General features: G+C 38.2%; 1 long non-coding RNA gene across 1 annotated transcript; it reads left to right on the top strand.

The window, feature by feature from the left end:
* The first annotated feature begins 2,461 nt into the window (after positions 1-2,461).
* Positions 2,462-3,567, top strand: LOC112451522. The gene is made up of 4 exons (XR_003040353.2): positions 2,462-2,521; positions 2,592-2,656; positions 2,730-2,786; positions 2,902-3,567. It is a non-coding gene; the product is annotated as an uncharacterized LOC112451522 (long non-coding RNA).
* The last annotated feature ends 6,998 nt before the right edge of the window (positions 3,568-10,565 follow it).

Consider the following 10,565-nt stretch of genomic DNA (forward strand, 5'->3'; position numbering starts at 1 on the left):
AATCGTTTGGCTTCCACCACTTTCCCTCCTGAAACATTAGACTTGATCTCATCAACTGACACATCAGTTGGAATCCCCGAAATGACTCCGCATACATACCTCTTGTCATCCAAAAGTCTTCCTCTCACATTCTCACCAAGGACTCTTTTTATATTCAGCGCCCTTTCTTTTTGTTTAATATCATTACAAATAATCAATAACGATCCATCTCTTATTATTTTAACAAATTTCACCTTTCCAATCAGTGAGTTGATTTCTTTAGTAAGATTTATTGGATTCCACTTACCAAAGGACACACCCTCTTTGACAAACTTCAGAACTATTTTAAATTCTGTCACCGTAACCGTTTCTCCTTCAGCCTCGGAAACAGATGATTCTGTTTGTTGTCTTGATTTTTTCTGTTTATACTTAGCTTTTTGAGTATGCCATATTCCTTTATTTTCCACGCCATTATCACCCTATTCCATTTCCGCAAAATCACTACCTGACACATTTCCCTCTGACATCCTTCCAACCATTCACCTTCTTCTTCTTCTTCTTCTTGCTGGTTGGCAAAAAAAGGAAGGTCTGCATTACCACCACCAACTGATATGGAGTGTGGATTAAAATGTCTATTTGTCTATATTATGTATGTAATCATGTTTTTGTTGTATTTACTAACTTTGTTTTTTACGGAAGCGCATTGCTATCACACAAGGAAAAAAATCAAACACTATCACGTTAAAACGTGATACGTATCTTGTTTAAACATGATACGTATCTTGTTTAAACATGATACGTATCTTGTTTAAACATGATACGTATCTTGTTTAAACGTGATACTTATCTTGTTAAAACGTGTTACGTATCTTGTATAAACGTGATAGTTATCTTGTTAAAACGTGATACGTATCTTGTTAAAATTTGATAATTTTATGTCCAGGAAGTGGCGGTATTATGCTAGGCTAGTACAGTGGCTAACAGGAATTGGTCAGGTTTCCCTTCATGTTTGGTCTACACGGATACGGATGCTGCTTTGCACTGTGGTTAAAACCATTAATGGTATGCGTACTCTGACCATTTTTTGTCCTAGAGCACCTGCCTTTTTGTTTGGCTGTTGTGGTTTACAGGGATGCATCAGCTGGGATAATAATGCCAACAACTTTTCAGATTCAGATTTGTCATCATGCAACATAAGATGAATAATCTATTACATGTCAGAAATGTATGTTAGCTGTAAAAGTAGAATAAATTAAAGATGCTACCCATGTCGTTAATAGGTCACATAAATATTATAAATATGACAATATTCCCAAAATTCTACTGGCATAATAAATAACCATAGTGGAATTGGTGATTGTGGAACTGTAAAACTATAAAGAAATTGTGTCAAACCTAAATTTTGAGCTTTTATGTCAAAAACACTAAGCTATTTAATTGTAGCATGGGTAGCATCTTTAATTTATTCTACTTTTAAAGCTAACATACTAAGCTAAAACAGGTTAAAACAATAGCAAATATTGCAAATGTGATAGTTAATTTCTAATGCATTCCAGATGCAAAAAGGGTTTTAAATATCTTTTTACGGAAGTTTCACAATTCAGATAAAGATTTCACAAATCATAAACTAGGTTTGAAATATTCTGCCATTGGCGAACAATAATCTACTTCTGATTTGAAGTGTCGATGTATGTTTGTTTTTAAAGCAGATCAGATGATTTATTAACACTTGTATGTTAAATATAATTTCCATGATTAGTTACTTATTTACAGTCATATGTTAAGTATAACTTAAATTATTAATATTATTCACCGAATTTAACTTGATTGTACATAATTACAAAAAGGTGACGTGAAAAATAATTAAATTCAAAGCTTTATTTATGATTTATTTTGGAGAGATGAAGTCTTTTATTTTTTAAGAATGCTTAACAGGATCTAGTTTTGTCTTTTGCAGCTATCTAGCCTTCTGTTGATTTCGGTTGCTTGGTAACGAACAGCCGTTGCCGTTATTCACCTATTGTACTGTTCAATAAAAATTTTAACAGAGATTGTTCAGCAAATACAGCTGCGCCTCCGTTATAATCGCTCTTTAGCCATTTCCCGAATCAGAAGCTACAATCGGAAGCCAACTTCAGCTTCGATCCAGACAGTCAGTTAGGAACGCCGCCACAGCTAGAGGACCGGACTGACATTTCCTTCTGTGCAGTCCCGTTCTGTTTAGGATCCTGGTCAGAGTACGCATACTATTATTGGTTTTAACCACAGTGAGGGAAACCTGACCAATTCCTGTTAGCCACTGTACTAGCCTAGCATAATACCGCCACTTCCTGGACATAAATTTATCACGTTTTAACAAGATACTATCACGTTTTAACAAGATGTATCATGTTATTGTAACAGGTGGCACCACTAGGTGTCGCACCCTCCACAGCCTGAGCTTCAATAAAAGGGAAGCAGGAAGAGTGGTGGCAAAGTTAATTTCCTGTGTGCGTGACCAGGTGCGTGTTGGGCCCACGCGTTTCACTGTTTGCTGGCTGTGGTAAGGTTCGGGGAAGGAAACTTTTTTTGATTTGTTTAAATAAGTTTTCCTGACATGGTGTTTTATACAGGGCCACAGCATTAATGATGTTTCAGCGGTAGCGTTGCCCGGGCATGTGGTCATTCAATGTCGCAGGTAGGCCTTATACAATTCAATTTTTAAAAGAAGACATATATATATATGTTTTATATCATCTTTATTTTGGTAGGGCTACACCAGAGCTGCTACATCTTTTCGTTTTAGAGTGTTGGTCTGTGCAATACAGGTATGCAGTGTTTTTAATGTTTTTTAAACTAAAGTGTTTTTAATGTTTCTTAAACTAATTGGACTAAAGTGTTCCAATAAGCTTTTAGTAATTTTGTGTATTTTTGTTTTTACAGTTATATCACTGCTGCCTGCTGTCCTTTTAAGATTCGAGTTTTATCTCTCTTTTTTGTTAGTTCGCCCAGCCTTGAATCATGTGCCCCGTTTTGATACATGTGAGGGCGAGCTAACGATCTTCTGTGTATTTTTTGTTTGTCCTGTTTTTTTCTTTTGGGGTCACTCCCCGGAACACACCAAACCCATATCAGTTGTTCCTAATTATTTGAGAACTGATCTTGTGTGGCTTGATTGTGAGCGTAAATTGCACCTGATTGTCCTTGCAGTGAATTGAGTGCATCTTAAGGGTTGCAGTGCACACAGTAGTGGTTTGTGTGAGTTGTCCACTTGAAGTGGGGTTTAATTCAGGTCGAATCTTTTTAGGTAATGTAATGGCAGAATTTACTATAGGGTAACACCTGTTGTTTTTAAGTCCTGATAATGTTATGACTTCTGTTCCAAGTCCCATGGGTTCTCACAGAATGAACTTGTTTATAGAAGTGATGTTGAATTTTCTTCCCTTGGGAACCAGACTGACTAACTCCTCCTTCTGGTCCAGTATTTCAATATCTTTAATAAAAGCACCTGTGTTGATTTGGAGAACCAGAGTTTTGATTTGGAGCTTCCCTGCTCTCTATATTCTGTGCACATTATATAAATAAACCTGCTTGAGTGATTTCATCTAACCTGCCTGGAAATTCATTTATTGCTGCCACAACAGTAACAATGAATGGGTAATGGTAGTAGAGAACTCCACATTTTTATACAACAATAAACTGTGTTAATTAACTGTTTTCTGGTTATTTGTTTGTTCCACTTCGGCCAGTGAGGGCCGTAACATTATAACGTGATAGCGTTCAATTTTTTTTTCTGTGTGCTTCTGTAGTTGTTCTATAATAAATGTATAATAATTTGAATACTTTTACTTCTTGATTCTTTCAGTAACATATTTTGATTTTGACTTTTTTCTAATTCATCTATCATACATCTTCTGTGTTGTTCTATTGTTTCCTCTTGTCCACAATAATCACATTGACCTTTATTATGTTTTTGAATAATGTGCTATTAAGTCTAAATCTTTGTCTGGTTATTAATCTTTTACTCTTCTGTTCTTCCCCCCTGTTGTCATTTCTCCCACTCCTCTCTGAGTCCTGTAAAACCACCTTTCTTTGCCTTCTTTTTCCCATTGTTTTTGCCATTTTCCTTTCAATTTCTGTTTCACCATGGTTCTTGCTTCTTGATTTATTGATGGATATTGTAAAGTTAATTTAATTTGTTGTTGCTTTTTTGCTGCCCTATCTGCTGCTTTATTTCCACTGACCCTTATGTGTGCTGGTATCCATAAAAATGTTACTGGTAATCCCATCATTTGTATTCTAAATAATGCTTGCTGTATTTGTACGTAAAACGTACGGTCTGCTTTCTGAGTGACTGTACTGCAAACTGATGAGTGATGAACTAGAATCTGAACAGATGAATGTCTTTAACGGTGTTGTCTTCTACCCACTGCTCTGCCAACAATAACTGTCCTTTTTCTTGTTGTGACACTTTTTCTAGTTTTGTATCAACTGCTCCATCTGGAAGAATCCAAGGCAGTATTATTGGTAGTGGTACAAATAGAAAAATATCCAGGTTATTTATCATATATATTACAATCTGTCCAATTCCAATCCTCCTTTCGGCCATTCCCGCTGATGAGAAATCAATCCATGTACCGGTGGATCCTTATTTAGTTTTCTCTGTCATAAACAAGATATTAGGGGTGCATTTAGGGGCGCATTTGTGTCGCCGTGACGGGAGCTGGAACTCAGCTGGGAGGAAGGCAGAGTCTCCATTCCTCCCTTTAACAAGTTACAAGTCATTTATTTAACCATCACTATTACTCTAAAGCTGGTTAACTACGGTAATATATAACCCGTAAGGCAAATATCTTGCATTACTCCTTAAACTTCATCTCTACTACATTTTGCAAAAAAGTATTTTGAATCTCTGCCCAGCCTAACATTACATTATGTGGAACTGAGAGAGTACTGTATGTTGTTTAACGACAAAGTTAACAGTGGTGCATCAACATTTTCTTTTCTTGTTTACAGGGACCAGTGGCTACTCAGCTACTGGAACGATTGAAATCAACTTCGGTCAAGTCAGACGCTTCATTGGAAAAGACAGTCAAGCCAGATTTTGATATGCACGATGGCACGAGGCGTTAAGGTGCCCTCCTATATGAGCGCCTTTCAAAATGAAAGTGCACATCCGGTTCATGTTTGATTCACTCTTAAGTTGATTACCAGCCCCTATGAAAATTTAGGACTTCCTGTTCATGCATTTGCAATAGAAAAAATATGTATATGAAAATCAAACAATATATTGATTGTGTAAGAAAAAAGAAACCTGTAAACCATATGTCTGAAACTTTAATCAAATTTGGTCATATTTGACACTCGATATTGTGTAAAAAACTTTATGATTACATAAAATGATTCTACTGCAGACTAAGACTACATCTCATCCACTTAACACTCACCAAGTTTCAACCTGATCTGATGTGGAATTTCCAAATTAAATCTCTTGAATTTAAAACTTTTTAATGTGTCCTAAGTTGCCATGCTTATTGCTGACAAACTATCTGTTTCCAGTGACTTCACTCACTTAGGGTGACAGAGAAACAGTTGTAGTTGACATCCAGCAAATGTCATCCGGATCTGATGGGAAATTTCAAAATAATAGCCCGCCAAAAGAAGAAATTCTCTTCAAGTTGATGAAATTATGTCTGCATGTGATTACTTTAGCAACATTTTTTATTAACAATAAATTAAATTACAGAAGCAACCCAAATAAAACTTACATTGACTATAATGATGACATATTCAGAACTAACCAACGTATTAAGAACACAACTGATAGTTCCAAGTGGCTTCCCTCACTTGCTGAAGGACATGTTCTGTAAAGCCTAGACACTGTTCATGGAACCGCCGTCCACAGCTGTCACATTGGATCTTAAAAAAAATGAATATCTCATTTAATAAGGTGAAAATAACTTTCCTATTATGTGTCTTCATTCCACTGGTTACTGTAAACAAGATAATAAAATGTGGATGCATTAGACACCAGTGTTAACTTATTCAATAAACAACATACAGTACTCTATCACTTCCACATAATGTAACGTTAGGCTGGGCAGAGATTCAAAATACTTTTTTGCAAAACGTAGTATTTTAGCAAATAAGCCGAGCATTAGTTTTCCAGATAAAACAATTCCTGTAATTATTACACGGCTCTGTTAAATGCTGTCAGTGACTGCACTCTATGCTCTGTTATTTCTGTAAATAGAAGTGTAATGCAGCATCCCTAGCAATGGTGCTTCTCTGATCATTAGAGGATGACAGAGAAGATGAGGTTCAAGGAGTAAATATGCAAGATATTTGCCTTACGGGTTATTACCATAGTTAACCAGCTCCAGAGTAATAGTGATGGTTAAAGGGGACCTATTATGCAAAATTAAGTTATTGCATGTTTTTTTTTTACTTCCATTTGGGTATCTACTGCTTCTACAAACAGTCTAAGCACCAAAAAAAAACACCCAGCTGTTTTTTTGACAGTAAGTAAATGTTTTCTGGTGTCTGCAAAACGACCTGTTTCAAAAACCTCGGAATTGTTGCGTCACAATCCCTGTTACCTAGCAACCCAAGTGGAGCTCCACCCACTTCATTACAAGAAGAACATCACGTTAGTTCTGCTGGTTTTACCGCTGAACAATGTCTGCTGGAAAAGGAAAATGTTTAGTGTTCAGTGAGTTTTTATGTTTTGATACAGGACACTGAGTTGGGAGGGACGTGGCCAACAGCAGCTTATTTGCATAAAAGTGACGTAGCCCTAAAACTGCTCATTCTGAAATGAGCTCAAAACAGGCAGAACCAATCAGGTGAAATCTCAAGCATAGTAGATTCCCTTAAAATGAATGAATTGTAACTTCTTAAAGGGAGTAGCAGAGATTCTGCCTTCCTCCCAGCTGAGTTCCAGCTCAGGTCATGGCGACACAAATGTGCCCAGCAACCCTTAATATCTTGTTTATGACAGAGAAAACTACATATATATATATATCATAACATATATGATAAATAAGGATCCACAGGTACATGGATTGATTTCTCATCAGCGGAAATGGCCGAAAAGAGGATTGGAATTGGACAGATTTATACACTAAATAACACATATAATAAATTCATAAAAGTTGCATTTTAATCAATATTGTTTAAAAAAAAATTATAGTTTGCAAGTCAGTGCTACTTAATCAGATCTGTCAAGATGGGTGGTGGAGAAACAGATGAAGCCAGAGCGCAGACTCATGACAAAAAAATGAAAAATCTATTTTTAAACAAAAGAACGAAAACAAAAAGTTGACGGGGCAGCAAAATTAAACGTAACAAAATCCAAAATAATACAAAAAGGGCGAGGCGAGACAAGAAGAGATGAGACAAGGCAAGGCAGGACAAAGAACAAGAGAACAACAGCTGAGGGACAAGAGACAAATAGCAACAATAAACCAGTAAGTAAGTGGAGGAGATGACTGGGTTTTAAGGACAGAGGATAATTATGGGAAGTGGGCACAGGTGAGTGATAACAATTGCAGGCAGGTGGAGATGGGCATGGCAGGTAAACAAGTGCTGACTGGGGAGTAGAGATTGACAAGAAACTAAGACAACAAGAACTAAAACAAAACCCAGATGACTAAATAATAAAATAAAAGAAACACTAAACCCAAACAGAAACATAAAAGAAAACATAACCCCTGAAAACAAAACACTTGAATTCATGACAAGAACAAGCCAACTTCAAATGCTAGTAATGCTAGCACTAACTCAGCTCACCGGCATGTCTTTGGTTTGCAAACTATAGCAGTAAGTCTTTAAATCCAAGAACTGTATATTACTTAAAATAGTATTTTTTGGGGCGGCGGGAGGTGGCCGCATGGCTTGGTTGGAGGCGCTGGTGCCCTGCGTCTCTCCCCGTGTCTTGTTGTCCTGAGGGCTGCTGGCGACCTACCTCAGTGCGGACACACAGCTGCCTTGGGGTGGTGCCCAGTGTCTGTTTGCCTGGGACTGCTGCTGTCTTCTGGGGCTGGATCCACCTGTCCTTTCTGCTCTTGGGTGCTGTAAATGGCGGGCCTTCTGCTGTTCACGGCACCTTTTTTTCTTCTTTTTTTAACTGTGCATTTCCAAGTGGCTAACTAGCATACATGCACTCACATAATATGAACACACCTTTTGTATGTATGTATGTATGCATGTGTATATGTATATGTATGTATGTGTGTATGTATATGGATGTACGTATATGTGTATGTATATGTATATATGTGTGAAACCCTTAAACAGGTAACGTGCACCAGGAGATGCACTCTCTTTAACATCCTACAGGGGATGTGCTGGGAGGTTTTCACTAATGAAGTTAGGATTTATCAAAGGTCTTGTGTGGTATTAGCATCAAGATCACATGATTTGGTTCAGGCTATGTTTCATTGTTTTGTCAGCCTGATCAGAAAACATCATGGCTGCCTGTGGTGGATGTTGTGTATGATACACTAGGTCAAATAAAAGGAGATTCAAGCAGATAACAGGAAGTAGCACATGGCAATGTTTTTATTCTCGAACACTCCGAACGGCGTCGTCTTCTTCACTGGCACCGACCAGCTCACATCTCTCATCACACAGATAGAACGCCCCCCCCATGACAACATAGTTTTCCTTTATCTTCAGATTTATAATCAAAAACCACCAACCCACAGGAGCATCATCATAAGAAAAAGGTCTACCAACCTTCAGTCTAGACTCTAGAGGTTCCTTAATTTCTATGTCTGTAACACCACAGTGGAGAACCTGCTTCCTTGGGGGTAAGTAATCATGTACAACCCCTGGCAAAAATTATGGAATTACCAGTCTCTGAGGATGTTCCTTCAGTTGTTTAATTTTGTAGAAAAAAAGCAGATTACAGATATGACAAAAAACTAAAGGCATTTCAAACGGCCACTTTCTGGCTTTCAAAAACACTAAAAGAAATCAAGAAAAATAATTGTGGTAGCAAGTAACAGAATTTTAGAACAAGCAGAGGGAAAAAATTATGGAATCACTCGATTCTGAGGAAAAAATTATGGAGTCATGAAAAACAAACAAACAAAATAGCACTCCAATACATCACTAGTACTTTGTTGCACCACCTCTGGTTTTTATAACTACTTGCAGTCTCTGAGGCATTGACTTATTGAGTGACAAACAATACTCTTCAGCGATCTGGCTCCAGCTTTAATTTTGTCTGTTTTTTTACAGCTGGCGTAAGAAAAGGTTTGAGCACCAGTCAACAGCAGCTGCCAGTCTTCTCCACATAGCTACTTTGCCCAATTTTTTGATGATGACCTGTTCCAACATATTGCTGAACAGACAAATCTTTACAGCTGTCAATTAATTGGAGCCAGCATTAATACCACTGTAGATGAGATCAAGTCATTTGTTGGCATTAAGCTAATAATGGGAGTGGTGAGAATGCCATCCATGGATGACTATTGGGCAGAAGACACACGTTATGCCAAAATAGCTAATGTAGTAAAAAGGTTTAAATACCTTTCTCGATTCATCCACTTTCAAGACAATCAGGCATCACACCCAACCCAAGATCGGCTCTGCAAAGTGACACCAGTGCTGGAGAACATAAGAAAGAAGTGTCTGAAAATTGACAGTGAGAACAAGTTCTCAATAGATGAAATGATGGTCCATTACAAAGGAACAAAGGCTGGGTCTCTCCGACAGTAGCTCCCAAGCAAACCTCACCATTGGGGCTTCAAGATATTTGTTCGAGCAGGCATTTCTGGGATAGTGTATGACTTCCTGACATACACTGGAAAGAGCACATTTGGTGCAGGCCAAGGTCCAGCCAAAGAAGGGAGTTGGAGCCAATGTTGTCATTCAACTATGCAAGACAATCAATAACCCTTCAGAGAGTGTTGTCTACTTTGACAATTTCTTCACCTCTCTCCCACTCATTGTGCACCTGAAAGAGTCCCTTGGTTTGCATAGTCTGGGAACCATCCGCAAGAACAGGCTCAAAGGATGCACACTTGAGGATGACCGTGTTCTGCTGAAGAAAGGGAGAGGCAGTTTTGACTACAGGGTGGATAATGAGGCAGAAGTGGCAATTGTAAAATTGTCTGACAACAAAGTTGTCACCTTAGCTAACTCCTGTGCTGCAATCAGTCCTCTCAAAGAAGTCAGACATTTTTGCAGAAAGGAGAGAAGAAAAGTTGCCGTTCCATGTCCAAACATTGTGTCACAGTACAATGTTCACATGGGAGGAGTTGACCTTGCTGACATGATGGTGGCCTTGTACAGCACTCCTGCAAAATCCTGTGCCTCTTTTGGCAAATGGCTGATATAGCCATCACCAATGGATGGCTGCTGTATCGCCGTGATGCCAAAAGCATTGGTGTGCAAAAACACAAAAAGCTCAAGGAATTCAGGCTGGAGGTTGCAGATGCCCTTATCCACAGTGGAAAGAAGAAGGGAAGATCTTCCAAGGGAGGGGTGGAGAATGTGCACAGCCCCAACAGATGCATACAAAGGCCAACAGCCCCAAGACCCATGGTTGATGTCTGTCATGATGGAGTACATCACTTCCCAACATTAACAGACAAGGG

Source organism: Kryptolebias marmoratus, linkage group LG14, assembly GCF_001649575.2.
Source record: "Kryptolebias marmoratus isolate JLee-2015 linkage group LG14, ASM164957v2, whole genome shotgun sequence".
Classification (NCBI taxonomy): domain Eukaryota; kingdom Metazoa; phylum Chordata; class Actinopteri; order Cyprinodontiformes; family Rivulidae; genus Kryptolebias; species Kryptolebias marmoratus.